The sequence below is a fragment of the Rhinopithecus roxellana genome, chromosome 21 (assembly GCF_007565055.1).
Source record: "Rhinopithecus roxellana isolate Shanxi Qingling chromosome 21, ASM756505v1, whole genome shotgun sequence".
NCBI classification, from domain to species: Eukaryota; Metazoa; Chordata; class Mammalia; order Primates; family Cercopithecidae; genus Rhinopithecus; species Rhinopithecus roxellana.
In genome coordinates, this window is record NC_044569.1 from 8,383,168 (window position 1) to 8,404,891 (window position 21,724).

The 21,724-nt window shown below is 45.9% G+C and overlaps 1 long non-coding RNA gene across 3 annotated transcripts in view; it reads right to left on the reverse strand.

Annotated features, from left to right (window-relative positions):
- LOC115895523 overlaps positions 1-21,452 on the reverse strand; it is a 105,021-nt gene extending 83,569 nt beyond the window's left edge. For all 3 annotated transcript variants that reach the window (XR_004055728.1, XR_004055727.1, XR_004055729.1), the window contains exons 1-3: positions 21,303-21,452; positions 7,277-7,441; positions 3,631-3,813 (exon numbers count right to left, since the gene is read on the reverse strand). This is a non-coding gene — a long non-coding RNA (uncharacterized LOC115895523). The remainder of the gene's footprint in view (positions 1-3,630; positions 3,814-7,276; positions 7,442-21,302) is intronic.
- Between the last annotated feature and the right edge of the window lie 272 nt (positions 21,453-21,724).

Consider the following 21,724-nt stretch of genomic DNA (forward strand, 5'->3'; position numbering starts at 1 on the left):
CTTGATCTCACCAGATTGGGTTATTTTCATCAAAGGGAGAGGTTCTCCATCCTGGCTGAAAAGGAAGGTCTCCTGGAGAGTTTCAGTACCAATGCCCAGGCCCCATTCTCACCCAGAACAATTAAATCAGACTCCCTGGGGTGCTGGGGGTGGGTAGGCTGGCCAGACCAGGTGAGTCTAACAGAGAAGCCACGTTTGAAAACTACTGACCATGGAGTCAGTTACGCTATGCTCTGCTGCCCGAGCATCCATCCTGTACTTCCCATATCAGGGCACTTATTGTGAAATGACAGTGACTGGCATTGTCAGCGCCTCGTTAACATCATAGTCATCATTGCATGCCATTCTTTTTTGTTTTTTAGAGACAGGATCTAGCCCTGTCACCCAGGCTGGAGTGCAGAAATCCGCTCATAGCTCAAGCTCCTGGACTCATGCGCTCCCACCTCAGCCTCCTGAGTAGCTGGGACTACAGGGGCACACCACTATGCCTGGTTAATTTTTTTATTTTTATATTTTGTAGAAATGGGGTCTTGCTATTACCCAGGTTGGTCTCGAACTCCTGGCTTCAAGCAATCCTCCCACCTCAGCCTCCCAAAGCGCTGGGATTACAAGCATGAGCCACTGTACCTGGCCCCTTGCACGTTATTCTAATATCCATATGTCTCTATTTCCACATTTAAATTTTGGAGACAAAACCTCTCTTCTCTGTCAAGCTCCTTTCCGAAGGGTGGTTAATTTATAAAGGGATAACACCTGTTTGCTGCTTGGCCACTTAAGACACCAGGTGCTACATCTCCAGTCCCTTCTGTTGTTTTGACTCAGGAAACCAAGCCAACTAGTGAGGCTACGTGTTGGAATTGAGCTTACTGGAGGCTTTTAAACTCCAGTTGCAGGTGCCAAAGCATATCTTCACAGAAAGGCTCTCTTAGCCGTGGTTTGGACAAAGAACTGTTCTCGTCATTGTTTATTATGAAGAGCTTGCAGAGATTCTTGTGGATTACTCAATAGTGCCTATGAATCTGACCTCTGTTGATGGCTGGGTGAAACTAGTGTCATTGTTTCTAGAGCACAGCTAATAACACTAGCTAGAATCACTCAGGGCCAGTTAATCAGAAGGAAGAGGCGATAACAGCATCTTTATGATATACAGTGATGTGATAAGATACAGACGTAATGAGAACTCTTTTCTTCTGGAAAAGATTAAAGACATAAAATCCTGGCTTGGGAAAAAAAGACTCTTTGTCCTGCCGGAAAAAAGTGACCAGATGTCTTGATTTAGACAGAAAAGGGCCTGATGTTTTAGGACCGATCCCCCATCTGTGAGGGTTTCTTTTTCTTTTGGTTATTTTCCTGTTTCCTGGGTTCATGAGGCACCACCAAAAATAATCTGAACTTTCCTTGGAGCTGCCTTCCTCCCCTGGAAAGCAGTGGGCCCACACAGAGACAGGAGCAATGGGCTCAGGGCACACTGGACCTTCCCAAGTGTGAAGAGGTGGCCTGGGGAGTGTGCACTGAGAGGCTTCCTCAGCCCCCATCAGATCATAGGGGTGGCACTGGCTGCTTGCTGAGAGCAAGTGGGACCTAGACCTAGCCACCGGGTGAGGACCATGGAAACACTTCTGATTTTCCTTCCATGAGTACCCACCAAGGGGACCCACGAACCATGGCATAGCGATCAGAAGAAAACTCCAAAGCTTTGGGAGAGCTGTCCAGGAAGACGGGCGTTTGTACGTTTCCCACTGCTACACAGAGGAGAGCGCTGTGCTGGGTGTCTTTTCTCTTCTAAATTGAGTGGCCTCTGTGGGAGTGGGGTGAAGCTTAGCCAGGGGTGGACGAGTGTGAATCCACCTCTAACTAACCAGTCATGTGGCCTGGAGCAAAGTAATTTCCCTTCTTCAGGCCTCTTGCTTCACCTGTGAACTTACAGGGCTGGCTGGAAGAATGGCCCTAAAGTCCTGACAACCAGGACTACAACCACTGTGGTTGACACTGGCTCTCATGATTCCACACAGAGCCCGGCACACAGCAGGCCTGCAATCAAAATCGTGGAATGAAATCCTGAATGCCTCCAGGAATGAAAGCGCCTCTGAAAGTCCCATTTGGTCCTCAATTTTGTGATCCTTACCAGATTTTTTTTAATCATTCAGCCTGCAAAATTTTCACTGAGCCCAGCCCTCAGTGACTTTGCTCACTGAGCAATGAATCCACGAGATCTGCCTAAAAGCTAAAACCTCTGTGGGAATTCCCATAGGAAACCACAAAAAAGTAAGGCAAAGGGAGAGATTAATCATGTTGAACAGCCTCTGATTTCTAGGCTCCAGTTAGCTGTGGGATGCTCTACATTTGAAAATATGATCTGAAACACTATTGCCAATTATCAGCTTTTTGCCTTTAGACAAGTTGCTTGAAACCTCTGAGCTTTTACTTAAACCCATCTGTAAGGTTGGATAACAATTGCATTGATCACATACACACACCCCTACACACACACACACACACACAGCTGTTTTGATGATTAAATGGGAAAATATTTGTGAAAACATTTTACAGCAAAAAGTGCAATCATATGCCAGGCTTTGCTATTGTATAAGCCCGTGTTATCGCTAGGACCAGTGTAAGTGGAGGGATACTAAAGGCATTGACTGGTGCCACTTTAAAATCCAGCGAGACAGGCATCTTCAGAGCATGCCACTCAGTGCTGCCACTTTGGTGTTTTGAACATCAAACAAATCTTCTGGAATAACATTTTGATGTTTTTAGTATACACAAGTGAAGAACATGTGGATTCACTTTCACTGCATATATACACCAGGACTGCAGAGGAACGTCCTGGGGAAGGAGTGTGAGATTTGGTAGAACCCCAAGGTTCTCAAAACAAATACAATAATTCAAGGAAAAGGAAAACTAATATTTAATGAGTGCATGATATTGGCCAGACGCTTTATACATATTATCTAATCGTCACAATAACCCCATGAGACATGGACAGTGTTTATAGACAAAGCAATTGAAGTTTAGAGAGGTGGAGTTTTTGCACATAGTCACAGGGAGGGCCAAAGCTAGGACTCGAACCCAAGTCTCGTAGAATCTAACGCCTCTGAATTCTCCTGTGCTCAGCACTGAATGGGGTTCCTGACTCTTGGGGTGTAAAAATGCTACCTTCCCTTGGAAAACATGAACTTTCCCCCTGTGCTTCCTGGATCTTAAAAGATCTGCACATTGATATGTTTTCTTAGTCCCTGCTGAGAATGGTCCATAAAACAGCCTCACTTTGAGAATCAATGCCAAAGACCACCGCATTAATACTGAGACAGAAATGCATTTCCAAGTGCATTTGCTTGCTTATTTAGTAAATATTTATGTGTCTTGGACACTTGGCCACATCTCAGCCACATCATGAAATACCATACTTGGGAGCTTTATGTTGGAGCAGAAGATCTTTGATAAACACTGGAAATCATCGTGTCATTCACTAGGACTTTCTGGCTTTGCTGGAAGCGTCTGGTGAATTCTCCCACCGCATTCCCAAGAGGGCACTAGCTCACTGCCTTCCCATAGGAGAAAGAGAGAGAGCACTCAGTCTCTTCTCCAGCCTTCCAGAGTCTTTCCAGCAACATGGACCCCACTCACCTGTCAAGGAAGCTTGATGAGGCCCTCGGTGGGGAAGGGCCTGGCAGAGCCTTCCATCAGGCGTAATGATGTGCTGGCCAGCACACAGGGAATGAGAGGCACCAAAGGGAATGGCCTTCTGCTACCTGATGATCCCAGGTCATCACGATGCCACAGGTCCACAGCCAGAGCTGCATGCACAATCTGTGTACAGGGCATTGGGGAGGATGAAAGTGAATGGACACTCCAGGTGACTATGTCCATCCATCCCCGATGGAATTTTCCACCACCCTCTACAAAGACAAGCGTGGGCTTGTTGGTGGACACAGCTTCAGTTGATGGTGCATGCCAGGACCACAGCGCACGGTGCTTGATTGACCCTCTTATGCCATCGTATCCTCTCTGCTGTCTGACACATACAAGTCTCAGAGATGCTTGATTACAAGAACTCACTATTAATCAGGCCAAAGATGGATTTCTGATCTCATAAGTGAAAAAAACCTCAAAGGGGAATGTTTTCTAAAGTTGATATTTCACTGTTTTGCTTTGCAGAAAACACATTTATATTTAATAGCATTTTACAGCTTATAAGGTACTTTTATTTTTATTAGCCTCATGTACCATTATCACAACTCCTAAGGTAGTAGTTACCGCTATTCTCACTTGAAAGGTGTGAAAACTGGCTCTAAGAGAGGTTAAGATATTTGCCAGTGGTTGTCCACTTTGGTGCTAAGGTTGAAACTTAAACACAAATCTTCTGGCCAAAAAGTCTGCAATTTTTCTATACCACCTCTAGCTCTCTTTTGACATTTTGCTCATCCTATAGCCATTGGCTTCTTGTAGATAGGAATTACATCTTCTTTCTACTTATTACAGAGCCCAGTATTAACGCAAAACACAAAACACACAATATTTTCATACTGAGCTTGTAGTGAAGACTTTTACAAAATAATGGAGTAGATGAAATTAAATACTATTAAGGACCATCATGTGATTTCTGTTATTACCCTCCCATAATCTGCCTATGTCACTGTAATCGTCATGGGAACATGTTTTCCTTGTTTCCATATTATGAGTGTACATGTGTTATTTTTATTGGCCACATAATACTTTATTATATTCATGAACCATAACTTCAACCCATTTCTCCACTTGGTCCTTTCAAGTTATTTTTCCATTTTTTCCTTAAAATCAAGTTGTAATGTATCTGATTTAGGAAGGCCAAAGCTCGGGAAGTTCACCCCTGGGTATTACCTGTTGTGCCTCTTCTGACACGCCCAGTTGGCCAGGCAGGTGGAATTCTGGTGTGAACCTGAGCTACTTGTTAAAAATTAAAACTTCTGGCCGGGCGCGGTGGCTCAAGCCTGTAATCCCAGCACTTCGGGAGGCCGAGACGGGCGGATCACGAAGTCAGGAGATTGAGACCATCCTGGCTAACACAGTGAAACCCCATCTCTACTAAAAATACAAAAACAAAAACTAGCCGGGCGAGGTGGCAGGCGCCTGTAGTCCCAGCTACTCGGGAGGCTGAGGCAGGAGAATGGCGGGAACCCGGGAGGCGGAGCTTGCAGTGAGCTGAGATCGCGCCACTGCACTCCAGCCCCGGGGACAGAGCGAGACTCCGTCTCAAAAAAAAAAATTAAAACTTCCGAAGCTCGGGTCAACTGAATCAGAACCCCTCTGGGAGTCGGAGTCAGGAATCTCCATTTTAACAAGCTTCGCAGTGACTTCACACGCCCTAAGGTTTGAAAACCACTAGTTATTTACGTGAACTTAAATAGAGCTGGCTTCTGCAGCCAATTTCATGCCTTTAATTTGACCACGTGCATCTAGCTTGTGTCTCTAAAGTCTCCACACCATTACATAGCACCTCTCACATTCTTGTCCTAAGAACACAAGGACAGGGCTGGAGGACTCTGAGCCCTCAAGGAGTCGAACGTCAGGCTTCATCTCAGCCAGAAGAGGAGGCTGTCTTTCAATCCTTCACACCCGATTCAGTAACTGGCTGGTGGGGGAAGGCTTCTGTTTGAAAATATCCTTGGCAATTTCTCCAACAATTACCCAACTGCTGCATAAACTCTAGTATCAACACTCAAGACCACCCAACAGAAAGCGTCAGGCACACTTGCTACATCAGCCTGCCATCGTGTGTGTGCGCGCGCGTGTGTCTGTGCATGCGTGTGTTACTAAAGGGACCACAAAAAAGGGTGTGTGAGATTTTCTCAAAATGACCCCAGAAGAACCCTACAGAATGTATTTTCCAAAATATCGATTCAACTCGAACTTGGAGAATACTCCTTTTTACAAAAGTCATGCCCGAAGTGCCCTTTGGCATTCACAGGCGCGCGGACAGGCGCGGGGGACAGGCGCTGCGGTGTGGATGCAGAATATGCTCGGGAGCTTTGGGCTTCATTGGTACAGATGGGAACAGCTCTACATGCCCACGACTGGGCTTACTGCTTTGTACCAATAAAGTTCCCAACCCTTGCTTGATGCGTGGAGAGGCAACCTCCACGAGCTAGGCTCTCTTCATGGTGATTTCTCTCACGGCCAGCTTGATGCCTGTGGCTGCGGTATCAGAACATTATAAAGAAAAGCCTTCAGGTTTTGGAGTCAAATATCCTGGGATCTGAATCACAGCTCAGCAGCTTACCAGCTGTGTGGTCTTGCATGACTCAGTCAACTGGCCTCATCCTCAATTTTGCATCCATAAAAGGGGAAACATTGTAGGATGGTGTAGGGATTGAAAATACGAAGAAATGCCTGAAGCCATCCTAGAACCCTCTTAGAAGTGATTAAAAACAAGTATTTTAATGGTCTCATGATCCCATTCGATTCTGCCAATATTTACTGAAGGCTTGTCATCTACCAGGCGTTGTTTCAAGCACTTGGGACAGATGGATCCCCGCCCGTATGTAACCACCTCATGGCTTTAGCGTAGTTCTGGGACCTTTGGTAAACCAGGACAGGGCAGTAGGTTTTTGTCACTATTTTCCACTTGTGTCTGCTGCAAGCCCAATGGAGGTAGCAACCTCAAAGTGCTGACAATTGTCTCCAAGGATTGCCTCAAGGACATTGCTATTGTTTAGTAGTATTTGTGGCACATCCTCAAACTGGCAAAGTACTCAAGAGATGTGCTGGGGCTGGAAGCCTGGGGGGCTGGCCTCTAGTCTTGGGTTCCCATTAACACACTGTGGGATCTGGGATCCTCTGCTTCATTTTCCCTGCCAATAAGTTAAGACCAGTGTCACTGCTGAAGGAGTACCAATAAATGAGCCTCTCTCTTCTCCATGAATAAATTGGGAATTAGAATAAAAAGTGAGAGATGAGAACCCAAACATCAGCTCATTACTGATAAGAGCGTGAGAGGCAGTGAGGGCTGAGCTGGACAGCAGACAGCCCCCCATGGACCCCACAGCCAGTCACTCCTGCCTAGGGAGGCAGGGTAGAGTGGGGGAGAGAGGTGGGGGGTTGGGGGGTGGGAGAGAACTCCCTGCATGCAGCTCCTGCAGAAGAGTGGATCTCACTGAGCATGCTCAGCCACTCCCCGAAATGCATCCATCCAGCCATTCTCTCCAGCTCCTCCAGAGAGGGAAGAGGTGGTAACACGAAGCCAAGTGAGTGCCGAAAGAAAACCTTCGAAAACAGGAAAAGCCAATGCTTTTACCTCTCTAAAATTTAATCAGATGCTGTACTGTTCAGCTGATGGATCAAGTCACCGTGAGGCAGAACAGTCGAGAAGTTCCACGGATCTGAACTGCTGCTTCGTAATAACAGCCAGGGAACCAGGACACATCCCTGGAGCGTCCAGAGGCCTGATTCTGCCGGAATTCTGAAGATACAGAGAGAAACTGGTTGATGCTTTGAATCCCTTACGTGAAGTCCAAATAAGCCCTAGAAAAGCATTTCTCAACTTGCTACTTGCAACCCATTCGTGGGTTGTGAAATTATAATCAACTTTTTACAAATTAAATATAATCGTCTATATTGGAGTACTCGGCTGTGCAGGCATTGTTCCATGAAACGTCAGGCTCAGTATTATTTACATGGGGATTGGGGTGTGATGGGGTGGGTCATGATGCTACACGTACCTCTTACTGGAAATCACAATTAAAACGCGCTGCCCTTGCAGCAGTAACAGGTTTTTAATTGATTACAGTGCGAAGGAGAAGTCTGCCTTTGGTGTGAACGGCACGTGCTGAAGTTGGCTGGTTCAGCACCGGTTTGTTGAACCTCCTCCACCCGGCCTCCTGTCCCACGGAGGTGGGAATCCCACTCACCTCTGCTGCCATGCAAGTGAAATGTGCAAAACTAAAAAAGTTAAGATGCTGATGTGAGGAACAACAGGCCGCAGCTGTGGGTGGCGATCCCGGCTTCCAGCCAGTGCGTGCTGGAGACCCTGTCCTCTGCGAGGCCGCTTCTGGTGTCCAGTCCTGAGCCTCAGGGACCTCGTGGGGATGGCAGTGGCAGTAGTGTCCTGAGGATGTCTGTCCCCGCCTGCTGTAGCTAAGCTCAGTTCCTGGCTGTTTCGCCTGTTATTCCGGGCCCTGGCGCCTCCAGGCCTGGTTCCTGCCCCACTGGAGAGTAAGTGCGGCACATAGGAGCCTTGCATAAAGCTGCTCGCGTCCTGTCCGCCTGGCTCTGCGTCCCATGCGGCGTCCTGCCAGGCCTGGCCCTCGCATCCAGGGCCCTCTGTTTTCCTCTTTGCCATAGGGCTCCCTTTAGTGGCAGGCAGCCCCCTGGTGTCGCAGGGGTTTTCCCTGCAGCCCCTCAGCTACTTCAGGATCTGCTGCTTCTCTCTCCTGTTTTATCCAAACCAATTGGTCCTGTGGCTGCACCATTCAGGACCCTATTTCAGCAAGAGCTACCCCAGTGAACTGTTAACATTATCCTAAGTGAAATGGCTCAGAAAAACAGAAAGCCAAGAACTGCACGTTCTCACTTGTAAGTGGAAGCTAAACAACGGGTGCTCACGGACATAGAGAGAAGTAATAGACCTTGAGGGCAAGGAGGGGTTAGGGATGAAATATTAGCTACTGGGTACAATGAACACTAAGTGGGTGGTGAGTTCACTAAAAGCCTAGACTATACCACTACACAGTATATCCTTTTTTTTTTTTCCCCGAGACAAAGTCTCGCTCTGTCGCCAGGCTGGAGTGCAGTGGCGCAATCTTGGCTCACAGCAACCTCAGCCTCCCAGGTTCAAATGATTCTCCTGCCTCAGCCTCCCCAGTACCTGGGTTACAGGTGCCTGCCACCGCACATGGCTAATTTTTTGTATTTTTAGTAGAGGCAGGGTTTCACCATGTTGGCTGGGATGGTCTTGAACTCCTGACCTCAGGAGATCCACCCACCTTGGCCTCCTAAAGTGCTGGGATTTCAGGCATGAGCCACCACACCTGGCCCAGTATATCCGTTTAACACAGCTGCGCTTGTATCCCTAAATCCATAACAATAAAAATAAAAATTTTAAAAGCAGAGGGTAAGCAAAAGTTTGTATAAAAAAAGATGTGAGACAAATAAATATTTTTTAGAAAAATTAAATTAAAATGTATATCAAAAAATAAAATAAACTGTTTAAGAAAGGTGCCAACGGTCTGATGCTTCCCCTGTCCAGTGGAGCCCATGATCCAAGAGGTAGCCTTCAATGCCTTCAACCCCTAACATTCACATTGAAGATTTCAGTTGTTGGGGTCCTGCCTTGAGTGAAATCCTTTTATTCTCCTATGTGATTTAAAAGACAACTGCATAAAACAATACAGACTGATCACATTCTGATGGCTCCCAACAGGGAAGCCCCAGCCTTCCCTCCTCTCTCCACCCAGAGCAGCTCCACTTTCACCTACTCTATCTAGCAGGGCTCCACCCAAGCCTGTATTTGAAAAAAAGGAAAGAAAAGGTCCCAAGGCCATGGTATTAACAGGAAGGATTCTAAAAAGCACAACCCCTTTTCAGGATGCTGTGCCTAATCCCCAGAACCCGATGAGTGTGGCAAAATATCACACCATGATTAGGTTCTAGTCTATGGCACAGTTGGCCTTTGGATTGGGAGATTGTCCAGTGGGTCTGACCTAATTGCAGGAGCCCTTAAAAGCAAAGTGCTTTCCCTGGCTGCTGGCAGAAGAAGAAAGCAGAGAGACTCGGAGCAGAGCTCAACAGAAGCCATCGCCGCTTTGGAGAAGGAAGGAGACCCACGCTCACTGAGCACCAAAGATGTGTGAGGCATCCCGCACACCCCCATGAAGCATGCTCATCCACCACTGAGCACCAAAGATGTGCAAGGCATCCCGCACACCCCCATGAAGCATGCTCATCCACTCCCATTTCATGGACAAAGGAAGGGAATCCAACTGAGATCAATAATTTTCCCCCAAGTTGAATAAGGTAACTAGGATCCCCCAAGATCTGGCTTTTCTCTCACAACTAAATAAGAAGATAACCAGCACATTAATAGGCTTATAAAAGGCCCAATAAACAGTTCATAGAAATAGAAATATAAGTGGCCAAAAATGTTTGAAAATATGCTCAACCTAATTCAAAAATAAATATATGCAGTGTAAGTGAAATATTATCTATTAGTCCATTGATATAAATTTAAAATATTAATAATACCAAGTATCAGTGAAGGTAAAAATATAGGCACTCTCATATATTATTAACAGAAATGTAACATGGAGCATCCTCTTGGGAAATCAATAGGCAAAACTTATAAAAATTCTACATACATATAGCCTTTGACTCAAAACTTCTCAGCTAGGAATTTACCCTACAGACAAAACACTCACAAAAGTATGCCAGTGCATCTACATGATGGTCACTTCAGTATTATTTGTAATAATAAAAATACAAAAAAACATAAGAGAATAGGTATTAAGTATTCTTACCACAAAAATAAGTATGTGAGGTAATGCATATGTTAATTAGTTGATTTAGCCATTTCATAATATATACATATTTCAAAACAACATGAGCACAATAAATATATGCAATTTTTTAATTTGTTAATTTAAGAAAATTTAAGGCAGAAAACAGCAATCTATAGGCACATGGAAAACTATGATTAACCCATATGATACAATATCTACATAAAGGCTAAAAAGAATCAGAATGTGATCAATTTGTATTGTTTTATGCATTTTTTTTTTTTTTTTTTTTTTTTTGAGGCGGAGTCTCGCTCTGTCGGCCGGACTGGAGTACAGTGGCCGGATCTCAGCTCACTGCAAGCTCCGCCTCCCGGGTTCACGCCATTCTCCTGCCTCAGCCTCCCGAGTGGCTGGGACTACAGGCGCCCACCACCTCGCCCGGCTAGATTTTTGTATTTTTAGTAGAGACGGGGTTTCACCGTGTTAGCCAGGATGGTCTCGATCTCCTGACCTCGTGATCCGCCTGTCTCGGCCTCCCAAAGTGCTGGGATTACAGGCTTGAGCCACCGCGCCCGGCCTTCAGTTGTCTTTTAAATCACACAGGAGAATAAAGGGAATTCAAAAGAAATGTACATTTATATTTTCCTTTCATATTTACCTATGTAGTTACCTTTATCCGGTTCTGTGCTCTTTATTTCTTAACATGGATTTCTTCAAGTTAATAACTAATGACCTTTTACTTCAGCCTGTATATTATATTCTGTAGGGCAAATTGGCTGGCAAGAAATTATCTCAGTTTTTGTCTATCTGGAAATGCCTTAATTACTTCTTTAATTTTCACTTATTGTTTTGCTGGATGTAGAATTCTTGGTTGATGGTATTTTCTTTTGGTGCTTCAACTATGTAATCCAGCCGTTGTCTGACCTCCATGGGTTCTGACGAAAATATTTCTTACGTATGTCTTGTATACAATGAGTCACTTCTCTCTCCTACTGCTTTCAACAGTTTTATTATAGCGTGCCCAGGTGTGGAATTTCATCTTTTTTGCGGGGGTTGGGGGGTGCGGAGACAAAGTCTTACGGTCTCACTCTGTTGTCCAGACTGGAATGCAAGTGGCACAAACATGGCTCACTGCAGCCTAGAATTCCTGGGCTCAAGCAATCCTCCCACCTCAGCCTCCTGAATAGCTGGAACTAGAGGCACACACCACCACTCCTGGCTAATTTTTGTATTTTTAGTAGAGACGTGGTTTCACCATGTTGCCCAGGTTGGTCTCAAACTCCTCAGCTCAAGGGATCCACCTGCCTCAGCCACCCAAAGTGCTGGGATTATAGGTGTGAGCCACCACACCCAGCCTGAGTTTATCTTATTTTGAGTTCATTGAGCTTCTTGGATGTTAAATTAACGGTTTTTTAATCAAATTGGGGTTTGGGGCCATTATTTCCTCCAATATTTTTCTGCCCTTCCTGTGTCTCTCTTCATTCTGGGATTGTATTGTGTTTATGCTAGTGTTTATGTTGGTCCCACTTGGTGGTGTTCAACAGGTGTCTTAATCTCTGTTCATTTTCCTTCATTCTTTTTTCTTTCTGTTCTTCAGACTGAGTAATAACATTGACCTATCTTTAAGTTCACTAATTATTCCTTCTGCTTACTCAAATCTTCTTTTGAAACTTTCTGGTAAATGTATCATTTCAAATTATTGTACTTTTTAACTCCAGAATTTCTATTTGTTTCCTTTCTATAATTTCTACCTCTTTGTTGACATTGTCTCTTTGGTGAGAGATCCTCATGGTTTCCTTTATTTCTTTGTGTATAATTTTCTTTAGCTCTTTGTGCATATTTCAAACAATTGATTTAAAGTCTTCATCTACTAAGTCCAACATCAGGGCTTCCTCAGAGACAGTTCCTATTAATTGCTATTGTCCCCTTTCTATAAAGCTACATTTCATGTTTTTTGCATGTGTCATAATTTTTGTTGAAAACTAGACATTTTAAATAATATTGCAAGGGCTTTAAAGTCTAGTCTGGTGAAACAGAACATTCACACAAGTCAGGCGAAGCAGATTTTATTACTCACACATAGGCAGCGAGGATAAACAGCTTAGGATTTATAGTGAACCAGTCCCCCAAGGCTCAGGAAAGCTGCCCAGGGCAGATGGAGTCTCATCTGTGCTTGCCCCATGTGAAATCCCAGCTGAGGGACCCTGAGAGCACTCTGCTCTGCATTTTATACCCTGGATGTCACTTTGTTTGCTGAGCTCAAGCACTGCAGAACATCCTGTTCTGGGAGGAATAAGGACACAGCTGTGGTTGTTCCAGACATTTTCTCCTTATCTCTGGATGTTGTATCTTGGTACATTCTGCCCAAGAATTACAAGAAGAGTGGGGAAGAGCTGGATTGGCCAAGGGCATCCAGGGATCTGTCCTTTTGCAAATATAATATGGAAACTCTGAAAATCAGATTCCCCCCACACCTCACTCCCTAGAGTATCTCACTGTTGTTATTCATTGCTGTTATGTGTTGCTTGTTGGCTGGTGATTTTTCTGAACTAAACTCTGTAAATTCCATGTCCTTTGTTGTCATGGCCACTAAAAATCTCTGTTTGGTTAGCTTTGTGGTCAGCTAATGATTAGAAAGAGGCCATCTTTAAGTGCCTGGAACTAACAAGTCTCTCAGTCTTTGCTCAGTGTGACTCAGCCAGGCTGTTTACAACTCTGCCTTATCATTCACTTCCCATTTGTGCAGAATCTCAAGACTAGTCAAAGATGAGAGCTCATGGCCTTATCAAGTCTTTTCTGAGAATGTGCTCAGCCCTGGGCATGAATATGGCTCCCTAGAGACCTAGGAATACGTTGAAGCTTTTCAAAGTCTGTATGGACATCTCACTTCCCAAATTTCTTTTTAAGCTTTTGGGTCAGCCTTTTATTTGCCCCAGCTGTTATCCAGTGAACTGTTATCCAGGTCGCTGAGATGTTCAATAATTGCCTCTGATTTTTTTTTCCTTCCTGTTTTGTTTTTTTTTTTTTTTTTTTTTTTTTTTGACAAACAGCCCTGGAGAAAAGTCTGTTTACACTTGGAAAGCTTCAAGTCAACTCAAATAAAGACAGCCTTGAGAATGAGATCTTGCAGGGAACCAACAGAAAGGTCAAATGCTGACACTTCTCTGGAAATAGGCCTTTGAAGGAGCTCCATTCCTATTCTGCCTTCTCCGTGGCTGCTGGTTTTCTCTGTAATTGAAGGCTGCATATATGCAGGACTACCATGGAGACCAGGGGGTAACGGTGTATATGGAAAGAGAGCAAATTAAAACATCATAAAGCTCATTGCTTTTATGAAGATTCAGACATTTTTCTTGAGCAAACACTTCTTGAGTTGCTGCAAGCCTTTGGTTAATTTCCAGAGTTCTGAAAAGTTGATTCTGACAGTTTTTGCTGCTGTTCTCATTGCTTGTACGGAGGAGGGAATTTTTGGAGATCTTTACTCCCTCATTTTCACAGATGTCACTCTCTTATTTTATTTAATTTTAAATTAATTTAGACTTAAATAGCCACATGTGATTAGAGGCTACTGTATTGGACAGTGCAAGTCTATAAAATTCAATATGAAGTCAACTAGCCCATTAAAAGTTAACTCAACTCCAACATAGATATATACAAATACAGTAAACTCAAAATCACGGTGGAGGAGGCAGGCCATGCATTATCTCCATTCTGCAGTTGAGGAAACTGAGTTGAGAGTCAACATGTGAAAAAGAGAAGCTAAGAATAACCTCCAGCTGCCGAGGAGGCCTGGGCACAGCTGCTGATGGGGTATAGGTGTCCTCAGCCACCGGCCCCACAAGAAACTTGGGGGCAGATGACACAACTGCTTTCTAGCAGTCAAGTGGAAGAAGCTGAGGTCTCATCACTGCCATGTGCAGAGATGCTCCAGCTTCTCTCTAATCCTCTTTTTTTCTTTTTCTTTTTTTTTTTTTTTTTTTTTTTTGAGACGGAGTTTCGCTCTTTGTTGCCCAGGCTGGAGTGCAGCAGTGCAATCTCAGCTCACTGCAGCCTCCGCCTCCCAGGTTCAAGTGATTCTCCTGTCTCAGCCTCCCTAGTAGCTGGGATTATAGGCACCCACCACCAGGCTCAGCTAATTTTTGTATTTTAATGGAGACGGGGTTTCACCATGTTGGCCAGGCTGGTCTCGAACTCCTGACCTCAGGTGATCCGCCCATCTAGGCCTCCCAAAGTGCTGGGATTACAGGTGTGAGCTACCACACCCGGCCTCTTTAATCATCTTATTAGTCATTCTATGGGTCACCAGGAAGCCAAACAAAATGGAAATCTGCTGAATTTAAAACATTCTGATGCCCTTATTTTTTCCAATTCAATAAATTAAAAATATACAGTTCAGTTTCAAACTGATTCACGGGAGTTTAGGATTAAAGATTTTGTTCTCCTGGTTGGCTGGGTTTTCCTTGTTTCCTTTTTCTTTTAATCTTCTTTTAATCTTACACTCCCACTTATGGTTGCGTAAACAATGGACGTTCAACTTCTGCACTCAGCACGTGAGTGCAGCTCCCTCTAGTATTAGCTCATGGCTCTCTCCACTTCCAGTCCCTGGGAGACACACATTTGCCAGACTCCATCACATTGTCCCAGGCAGGAGTGCCACGGGGCACCCAGAGTTCCCAGGCACCAGCTAGTGGCAAATCACACCAAGTATTTGTGGCATGTTTCAGGAGGGCACACTGCAGCAGGGTGAGGTAGGAAGCCTGTCCCAAGGTGTCCACTAAGTTAGACAATCCAGGGAAACCTTGGTTTACCAATCCAGATTTCAACCTGCCAAACCAGCTCCAGGGCAAGACTACCAAATTTGCTTTGTATCACCTTTTAAGAGACTCGGTGCAAAGTAAATAAGTGATGATGTGTTCATACAGAGAAACCCCATCCTAATTCCCAAAGACACCTTCCCCAGGGAGCCGTCCCTGACTCCTGGGCTAAACTGAGAATGCTTCCTCTGTGCCTCCCTGTCCCTGAGCGTAAACAGCAGGGCATTCCACATGCTATTCAGAAATTACATGTTGCCATGTTGCCCTCCCTAGTCAGACAGAGAGATTGCTGGGGACAGAAGTCTTATCTTCATTACCCTGGCACCAGCACTAGCAAGGAGCCTTAGATGTTCCCTGTGTGCAATGATCTGTGTGTATATCCTATGTATAGATGTCCTGGGCTCAGTACACAGTTGTTGAACTCAACGCAGGACGGCTATGCCAGGACAGAGAATGTGGCTTTTAAGGGACCCTAACAGCCAATTTGAAAAAACAAAAACAAAGACAAACAAAACTTGATCCTCGATTTAATCATGGGATTTCTACTAATACATCACACATTTGGGGTTTTTCAAGTCTTTCTTCTTCCTCTTGCTACTGATCACGTCATTCCCCTATGCCATGCATAGCACAGCCACGTGTGTTTGATGGACACATGTTGATTAGCACATTGACAGACTTGCTGTCTCTGATGCCCCGGCAGGGAAAAGCCAGATGGCAGGGCCTCAGGTATCAATGGCTTACGTGGGACCTCCTTACTTTCGCTCCTTCTCCCAGGGAAATGGTTGCGGTCATAACAGAAGTGCACATATTCAAAGTCTGCTCATGCTGTATGCCATGTGGTCAGGAGGGACAGTCATCTCCCAGGGCAAGAGGGCATTCCCAGCTTCCCCCTGGGCACATCTTCCCTGCTCTTGGGCAAAACCACCAGCCAAGATAAAGCTCACATTATTGGTGGACTTGATTTTTATGTCATCTTTATCCATCATTTATGTACTTGTTTAACATACAAAATATGTTTACATATTTAACAAGTGTCTTGAGCACTCGCTGTGTGCCAGGTGCTGTGCTGAGTACCACTGGGTACAAAGATGAACTAAAATGTGGGTTCTCCCCAAGGCACCTGACGCCAAGCATGCAGAAAGGAACTGGACAAAACCGTGGGGTTGAGATGAGAAAATATTAGGAGGAGGAGGGAGAGTAGGAGAAGAAGGTGAGCAAGGACAGTCCCTTGAGACAGATGTCTAGGTGGGAGGAGGATGATGGATCTGAGAAGGAGCAACACAGGGATGGAAGGAAACCGAGAACACCACTGCCAGAGTCTGCTGGGGCCCGACTTCATGGATTCACCCAAAACCATGCATGCCTTTTACCAAGCACAGGGACACAAGGGATGCCACGCAGGGCCTGAATTCCAAAAGCTTGGGCCCAGTGAGGAGCCTGAGCTTCTTTCTCAGTGTGAGGAGGAGGTGCCAGGCTAGCTGGGAAGCCCTGTGGAAAGCAAATCCATGTGTGGCCTGGCCCAGGCTGTGTGTCTCACAGAGGTTAGCAAAGTTCTCCCATCACCAGGTGGCCTGAGCTGGCTTACTTGGAACTTGCTTGTAATAATTTTGACTAGGTTAGTTACTTAGTAAGGCTGTTCACCCTATATTGACCAAAGCATAGACTCTTTTGACAGTGGCCCAATTTCGATACTTGTTACTCCTGACTGCAAGGTATGGATCACAACAGACAACATCCTCAGCACCCTACAATGTACTGGCTACACTGTTCCCCCAACAACTCTTCAACACCACACCTCCAAAAACAGTTCAGCCCTTCCATCCAAATAAAGAAAATGTATGGCTCGATGGGCACAGTGGCTCATGCCTATAATGCCAGCAATTTGGGAGGCTGAGGCAGAGGATTGCTTGAGCCCACAAGTTCAAGACCAACCTGGGCAACATAGTGAGACCCCATCTCTACAAAAATTTTGAAATTAGCTGGATGTGGTTGTGTGTGCCTGTGGTCTCAGCTACTTGGAAGGCTGAGGTAGAAGGATCACTTGAGCCCAGGAGGTAGAGGCTGCAGTGAGCTATGATCGTACCACTGCATTCCACCCTGGGTGACAGAGTGAGTCCCTGTCTCTCAAAAAAAAAGTCTACGTCGGGATTCACCAATGCACATCACTCCTACGGGGCCGTCCGTCTCCTGGTACCCGGATCAGGATGGGCAGCACTGATCTTTAAAGCTCATTCCATCCTAAGAGGCCACCATGGTTTCCTGCCTCCGTCCGATCTCAGATTTGCCATACCACTCCGATCCTTTCTAGGACCGAGTTTTCTGCCTGGGTGATGCGGTCCAATTAAAAGTGAAAGAATGAATGAGACCAGTGAGATCTAACCAAAGAGAACCAAAACCAGCAAAAGCATTCCGGGGAGAACAGGCAATCTTCCCCCAACTTTACCCAGTGGTTTTGAGCCTTTCATTTCTCCATTCAAAAGCTATTTTTAAATTTTTGACTTGGTCCTAAACAATGGTTGAGGATTTTAAAATATGACTATCTATCCTGTTTAAACTCCTTCAGTGGAACTAACTGAAAACACTACCTTGTTTCTTCCTTCTGGGATTCCAATGTTTAAAACACATCATGTGTTTTCATTCTCATACAAAACTCTTTGTAAGAGTTTTCTTTACTTTACATAGTGATAACATTTTTAAAAAATTTAACTCCATTAAGACCAAATAATGCTAGCAATGCAAAAAGATCAGGAAAAGACCAGTGGGTTCGACTGGGGATTAGAATCAGGGTTTGTCTGTATTACTGAAGGGAAAACTATGTCACACATGCACAAAATTGAACCTAAACAGGTCACGTTCTCCTGAAGGCCAGCAAAGAAAACTGTGAATCATTATAAAACCCTTCCACATCTGGAGTGCTCACTGAACCAGATTCCTGAAGGCAAGCAAACAAAAAGCTGTTCTTTTGCAAGCTTTTGCTGGATGCCCAAATGTGTCAGAAGAAGAACAAGTATCTACTAGCAGGTTGGCATTAAGAAAAAAGTCAGTATTAGAGAGGAGGGAAAAAAATCAGGGAGGCTACGTAACTGGAGTTCTACAGCAGCTCAAAAGTTCAGCGTAACAAACGCCTGGCCACCAGGTGACTCATGCCCCTTGCTGCCAGGCACATGGAAGGGTCGAGTGGGGAGGCACTCACATGCACTGTGACAACCTCTGAGCTGCTGGAGCTTAAGTCAGGCCAGTGAGTGCCCCTGGCTGGGCTGGGAAGACCGGCCTGCGCTCTGATCCTGCCCCTCTGGTATCGTTCAACCCAGTCAAGCCTGTTCAACAATTTCTTCTCTAAAACAGGCTCTTTGATGCAGCCTCATTTTGTGTTCAGTGACATGAAAGAGATACTGATGCTGATTATCAAAGGCATGCCTCCCAACCACAAGCAGCTAATGCCCGCGGGATGTAACATTATCTCTTCCTCCAACTTCTGCATCCTCCTGCTGGGAAGGGCTCAGTGGCCGCAGAGAACATCTTTTTTCCCCTACTAATTTCACATCGGATATTAATCTGAGTGGGAGGAACACGGATCAATACCTTAAGCTTGTAGGTCACACTCAGGTGAACGTGCTCCATAGATCTAAATGCCACGGAGACAGAGAAAGCTGCCTCCTGGGGCTCCTGAGGAAAAAGCTTCCCCTGAGAATCCCCAGGGCCATCGCCACCCCTGGCCCACCCTCTAGAGGCCCATTATGCCATCCCATAGAAATCTGTGTTAATAACATCTTCAGAATAAAAGAGTATCTTCCCATCCTAGGATAATTCTTTTCCATTCTAAGCATTCAAGATAAAATGTTCAACAATCAAGGTGTCAAATAAACCCACATGTTTACAGTGGAATTGCATACAATTTAAAAGGATATTTCATGATGGGCAAAATGTTCATGATATATCAAAAAGAAAAATTTTTGATTACAAAACATTATGTACAGCATGGCTTCCGTTTTGGAAAAATAAAATAAACTGAGTTGAGCATGTGTGTTTGTGCTTGCATAGACAAAAGTCTGGGATGAGGCCCACCGTGCCAGCAACAGCGGCCATCTCAGAGTAATGAGACTGCACGCAGCTTGCCTTTATTCTTTCTTTGCTAATATATATTTTCTAATTTTTCCACAAAGTATATTATTTCCTTAAATTACAGGAGCTTGGAATTTGGTCAGATGATGCACAGTCAGGAAAAGGAAGTTGTCCTTTCAAAGAAACAGTTCATGTGTGTAGAGAAAACACAGCCATACCCAAAGGGCAATTTTTTTTTTTTTTTTTTTTTTTTTTTTTTGCCAGAGCCTCATTCTTTCCGTGAGACTGGAGTACAGTGGCGTGATCCTTGGCTCACTGCAACCTCCACTTCCCGGGCTCAAGCAATTCTCCTGCCTCGGCCTCCCCAGTAGCTGGGACTACAGGCATGTGCCACCACGCCGGGCTAATTTTTGTATTTTTAGTAGAGACGAGGTTTCACCATGCTGGCCAGGCTGGTCTCAAACTCCTGAGGTCAAGTGATCTGCCTGCCTCGGTCTCGGCCTCTGAAAGTGCTGCGAATACAGGCGTGAGCCACTGCTCCCGGAAAAAGTGCTTATTTTTAATGATGTTTATGTTTTTATTTTAAATAACAGCTAAGCCAATAACATAACGATTTCCTTTGTCCTTGCTAACAACACCTGCCGATCCACCCATCTCTCGGCACCAGCAGTCTGGAAGAGAAATCTCAAATTAGTTGAGAAAATGAGGTGGCCAAAATTGTTCTTGCTGTCTACCTAACCTCATTCTCCATCAGTCTCTTCATGGAGGAACGCGTGAGGACCACACACGTTCTGGTTGCTCTGGTTCTGGGATTAAAGGGAAAAAAATGTAGGGAAACTGTAAATCCTAATTCACCATACAAATGTGAGTCTATTATCGTACTATTATTATCTGTGTGATATCTTGGTTTACCTTTAAGGCAGCCTGAGTTTCAAACCTGCAGTAGAAGGAGTGAAGACTAAGATGCCCTCCCGCCATGGTCTCTCTGACAACCGCTGGGCTGAGGAGAGTCTCAGACCTCTGGCAACAGACTGAGATCCTAGTCTAATCGCAGAAGGAAGGATGCAGGCAGTGAGAAGCTGAGGGAAGATTCGGAGCAAAGATTGTTGGTGAAAAGGCTCAAGAGTCTCTGACCCATTGAAGTCATCATTACAGGGGACGGATGGAAAAGACTATCTGTAGAATTGTATGAAAGTCAAAAGTTCTACTAGAATTTCTTGCCGTCTAGAAATGCACACCAACCCACACATGCACGTGCGCACACACACTCCATGTAAACAGTACACACAAGCATGCACACAGATTTTGTCATGTGTGTCCCCTCCCAAATACACACTCCTGGAAGCTCACACTGTTTTCCTAGTTCCACAAGAGGTTAGAAAGGCTGCGTGGGTGCCAGCCAGCCCTGCCCTCCCCCGGCTTCCCGACATTACAAGTATCAGCAGGTCCATAAACAGGCAAAACCCTAGAGGCTCGCCTGGGCAGCTGGGCTCGAGTCTGATTTCCCACATCGGGCACTCACAGATTTACTGCAGCGCGATGAACGTTGCTCAGAGCATGTTTCTCACCCTCGCTAAACTAATATTTGGTCTCCGTCCCCTGGAACAAAACACAGCCTCCGTGTCTGCTGAGCAACCCTGTGCACAACAGAAGAGTCAGGCACGGAATTGGAGCCAAACGAAAAGGAAATGCAGTTCATTTCTCTTTTTCTTGAGTTTTAAAAATAACTCTCTGCCTTCCTAACCCCTGTCAGATCTGACGGAGCATGAGCCCCTCCTCACCTTCAGGAACTTCACCCCCACCCGCACCCTTCACACCCCAGGGCGGCGGTTCAGGCTTCCCCGGACGCGCGCGGCCCGGCCTCGGCCCCTTCCCCCCGGCATGAAGTCGAGGGCACTTTTCCCGAGAGCCACTGGGAGAGCGCCCGCGTCTGGACAGAGCGGAGACCCACCTCGCGGGCCCAGGACTCTGCAGTCTTCCACCGAGCTCAGGGCCGGGACAGACACTCGCTGAGCGTCCCCAGGTGCCCCTCACAACGCTCGGGGCCGGGCTTCCGGAACACGGGGCCGCCACCTGCTCGGGCCTGCCGGGCTCCTAGAGCGGCCCCGGGGCCTGCAGGCCCCACCTCCCCCGCAGGGCGGGCGTCTGCTGCCCCCAAGCGGCCGCCAGCGAGGTCCTCGCGGCCCAGGAGGGGCCTTTCTCTGGGGTGTGGATCCGCACCCCCATCCGCGGGCTCCGTGGTAAGTGCAGCTAACTCTGAGTCTCCGCCGGCCGTCTGAGGGGCCGGGGTCACCGAACAGACCTCAGGCTGTCACCTACCAGCCATGCACACTCCGCTGTGAGTGCAGCAGCTCCCACTTTCCCTTCTCCTCC